Source organism: Trichosurus vulpecula, chromosome 6, assembly GCF_011100635.1.
Source record: "Trichosurus vulpecula isolate mTriVul1 chromosome 6, mTriVul1.pri, whole genome shotgun sequence".
Taxonomy (NCBI): Eukaryota; Metazoa; Chordata; class Mammalia; order Diprotodontia; family Phalangeridae; genus Trichosurus; species Trichosurus vulpecula.
In genome coordinates, this window is record NC_050578.1 from 155,295,575 (window position 1) to 155,300,353 (window position 4,779).

Below are 4,779 nucleotides of genomic sequence, written 5' to 3' on the forward strand. Positions count from 1 at the left end.
GCGGCGGCGCCCCGGCGTCATGACGTCGGCGCCGCCAGGTTCAGGTGCGTCCTGAGCCCTCCTCCCATTGGCCTCGCGGCCGACCGCCCAATTTGGTCGTCAGGCAGGTAGAAGATCCCTTTGCCCGTCCCTCCCCCTGGTCCACCGCCCCATCCCCTTGCGCCGGGATCCACCTGGAATGCTTCCTCTCCAAGGCCAGCATCTGTCCGCTCCCTTCTTCTGCATCTTTGTGAAGCTGGCCAACCTCCATTCTCGTTATCCCTCAATTACCTGGTCAGTAACTGTTTTAGCAAGTACCCTGCTGACGTGGTAGCAGCACTGATTACGACTAGCCCTCCCTCTCGTCCCCTGCACTGGCTCATTCGCTGATTAATGAATTCATAGTATATATTTAAAGTACTACTTACGTGCATAGCGCCCAGAACAAGAAAGAAACTTTAGACAGAGCTGTGGAACTTAGGAGTGTGACATATATAGCCATAGTACATGACGTGCCTACAGCAGAGGCACCAACTTAAGCGCTTTGTCTAGGGAGAGGAATTTTAATTATTCAATGGCAGGGTTATTGACAGTGTAAAGAAGGAAAAGACGTCAGTCTGAACATTCTTTGTGTGTTTCTGAGTAAGTCAGACGCTCTAAGACTGCGTTACTTCACTTGCAAAGTGGAGATACACTAACAAGGCTGTTCTGTGAAGATCAAAGGAGTGTATGTATGTATATGTGTGTATATCTGTATTTGTATGTATATATAGCTACATGTATAACTGTTTAGAAATCTACGAGTATGTATGTGTCTAAATACACACGTTTATGTGTTATGTGTATATCGTACATATACTTGTGTGTATATATAAATATAACTGTAAGCACTTTATAAAAGTCGCCATTACCATCAGTCATGGAAACTTTTGCCTTAAGGTTTCATCTGATAAAGATGAAAGCTGAGGACAGTCCATATACAAGGAGCAAAGGCAAGTGAACTAAGATAAGGAGGCTGGAAAGTTAAACCAGATCAAAATATTAACTACCCCTTTACCAGTTCCTAGGTACCTGCTGGGACAGAGAGGAGGGAGGGTGAAAAACAAGGTCTGTGTACATTCTTAATGGGCTCTTTAGGCCTGTAATGTTGGGGGAATTCCTCATACCAGATAGCTATTGTTTTTTGGAAAAACAATATAAAAACAAGGTTATTTCAATTATGATTTATTTCAATCACATTTGAATAACTGTATGTTTTCCTTCTCTGCCCCCTAACAGAAACTATCATAGACAGTGTGGTGTAATTAACATTGAATTCAGACTCAGAGAACCAGCAGTTCTGTCCTGGCTTTGGGACTTGCTGTATCACCTTCAGCAAATCACTTTACCTATGTGAGCCTCAATTTCCTGACCTATAAAATAGGTATATCTGCTCTACCTAACTCTCAAGGTTATTGAGAGGATAAAGTGAGAATATGGATATGAAAGCATTTTATAACTATAAAATATAGATAAATGTCACTTTATGACTATGAAATAAATTGTAGGTCACATTTTAGCTTTTTTGTTTTTCATTATCACTTAGTGTGAATTTAACACTCATGGTACCATCACATATATCATATTGGAGAGGGTATCATTACCCTTAACCCACCTAACAGGGCAGCACTGTCCTAGTCACACTGACAGGAGAATTTGCCAATGTCCCAATTGCCCTGACCTCCTGTCCTGACCTTGAATTTCATCAGTTGTATAGCTGTGTGGCAGGAAGATCCATAGCTAAAGTCTAAAGCTATTCTGGTGGGGCTCTACCCAGAAAACAGGCTAATCATAGGGTGTGACAGGCTGTGGGTGTTTGGGAAGGCATATATCCAGTCTCTCAAACCTATTTTCTTTAAGAACTTCACCCCATTTCATGCAGATTCCAATAGGGAGCTGGCTATGATGTGGATTCATCATCTTTAAGGGGCCATGTATGAAAAACTCCCTATCTCAACCATGTAAAAAGGGACAGAAGAGAGTCCCCAGCCAGAGGCTCTAATAAATTTACCTGAATATAAATGAAAATGCTCAGAGGGCTTTCCCAACCTATAGCACTCAGCTGTGGAAAGCATCTCAGCCCTGTCTCTATTAGACCAAACCCTCAGGAGCCATTGTTCTGATGACTCATCAGATATCTGTTTGAATCTCTGTAACCCCTCCAGTTCCTTGGTGGAGAAGGCCTGCCCAGCCCCTGCTCCCTCAGGGGAGGGGAAATACCTTCCTGCCGGAAGCAGTCATAAGAAAATTTTTGCCACCAGTGGAAATTCCCAAGTCTCTTCCTCATATTCTTTACTCCTCTTTTCTCATATCTCTAATCTCAGTGGAGTTGAAATCTCTGGGTCAAAGATTACATGGTGGGTTTCTAGTCCCAGTAGAAAAGTATCCCTTCACTTGTATGGACACTAGCTCCATTTTCCTCCCTCTTGGCTTTCATTGCATGTCCCTAAAACCAGAAAACTGTCTCAAGTTGCTGAATGCACCAAGCTGGTTCACTTTCATTCAGTCAGTGAAAAGCTATTTATTAAGTATCTCCAATGTGTCAGACACTGTGCTAAGGCACTGGGGACACAAAGAAAGGCCAAAGACAGTCTTTACTCTCAAGAAGCTCTTAAAGTAATAGGGGAGACAATACATGAAGAGCTATCTACAAAAGACATATACCTATGTCAGACGGACTGGGAGTAATTAATTGAGGGAAGTGGGGATGAGAAGGGCTTCTTGCAGAAGGTGGAACTTTATCTGAGATTTGAAGAAAGCCAGGAAATTTGGGAAATGGAGATGAAGAGGGAAAGAATTCCAGGTATGGGGGACAGCCAGTGAAAATACCCACGGTAGGGGCAGCTAGATGGCACAGTGAGTAGAGCACCAGCCCTGGAGTCAGGAGGACTTGAGTTCAAATATGACCTCACACACGTACTAGCTGTGTGACCTTGGGCAAGTCACTTAACCCCAATTGCCCTGCCAAAAAACCAAAAAAAAAAAAAGAAAAGAAAACGCCCATGGTCAGAAGAGTAATTGTCATGTGTGAAGAGCAACAAAGAGGCCAGTGTTAGCAGGCTGCAGAGTATATGAAGGGGATAAGGTGTAAGAAGACTGGAAAAGTAGGAGAGGGCCAAGTTATGAAGGGCTTTGAAGATCAAACAGAGGGTTTTATATTTGATCCTAGAGGTCATGGGGAGCCACTATAGCTTATTAAAGATGGGGATGACACAGTCAGACTTGCCCTTTAGGAAGTTCAGTCTTATTATTCTGTCAGTCCACCTTCTGTAGGACGGTTAACAACAACTAGAGAATGCTGGATTGGAGCTTTCTTCACCACAACAGCCAGCACCCACCGAGCTAACTACTCAGTGTAAGGCAGACACTGCTCCCTGTCCTATTGAGAGGACTCCCCATACATGATCAGAAGGGCTCTTGTGAGTGGCTTCCATGCAGTGGCTGGTCATTTGATTATCCAGCCCTTGTGCCCTGCCCCCAGCTCAAACAGGATGTGAGCCACGAGGCCATCTCACATCAGCTACTGGTGACACCCTGACGCCAGCACCCTCAATTCAGTTTCACTTCAGGTGTTTGTAAGTCATGGAACAGTTAACAATAGAAGGTTCATTTGCCCAAAAACAGCGAGGCTATTGCAACATAGATACAATAGCATTTCTCTCCCACTGACCTTCTTTCTATATGGACATATGTTTGATCGGCAGGGTAACTCCAATGGTCTTCAGACATCTCGAGTGGCCTTAACTCCATGTAGGTGGGACTTTAAATTCCTTAGGTGACCCGGGAGCCTAACAGGGAAGCAGAGACCAATCAGATCCTAGGGACAGTTTTGCTGCCTTTTAGTTAAACTATTCCCTGTTTCAGGTGTTGATCTAGCATTGCCCATAGGGGCTGGAGTACAGTAATATTCCCTGTTTTGTATCCAGGTGTGCAGCTGACCTCTGGTGAGAGCAAGTTCCCTTTTCCTGTGTTCATTAGCTCATAATTGGCTCATTGCAGTTGGCTTAATCCTCAGGCATCCTGATGCCCTCGGGAAATGAAGTGGTGGGGGGGTGGGGGTGGAGGTAAAAAAAACCGTACTCAATGTACAATACGAATGGATTAGGGGACAAATCATTTATTCCTACACACACACACACACACACACACACACACACACGGCTAAAAGTTAAAAATAAAAACAACTCACAAGTACATATTAACATAATATGATTCACAAACTTTTAACTACTGGCACAATTTGTGTGGAGGATGTTACCCAAGCTTCATTGTTAATGTAAAGCAGTTTGTGGGATTTCTGCTAAGTTATTTGCATATGCAGAGCTTGGCTCTACCCTATTACTCCTCTCTGAATCCTGATCTCTTCTGAACTAGCTGCTTACAGTCACTTGATCCTTCGTCTGCTACTACCAATTGTTCATGCATCCTCAGTAATCTGATGCTAACTATGGCTCTTCTTATTGGACCCAGGACAGTTCAAACTCACAAGGTTGCCTGCAATCTGTTCACCTACTCAGGAAAGGAAGTCCAAAACCAAAAAGACAGGCAGGGGCCTAAGCACAAGTTCACATAGTTGAGTCCATATGGAGGCATGAGGCTGAGTCAAAGCCAAGAACTCACTTCTTTCCTCTCCAGAAAGTCTCAGCCAACAAAGTTATGCTAGAAGTTTGGGTTTTTGTTTTTTAACAGACACAGCACCCAACCCTTTTGCATCTATCACAGGCAGGGGGATAACCAAAGGACCACTCAAGATTTACCATG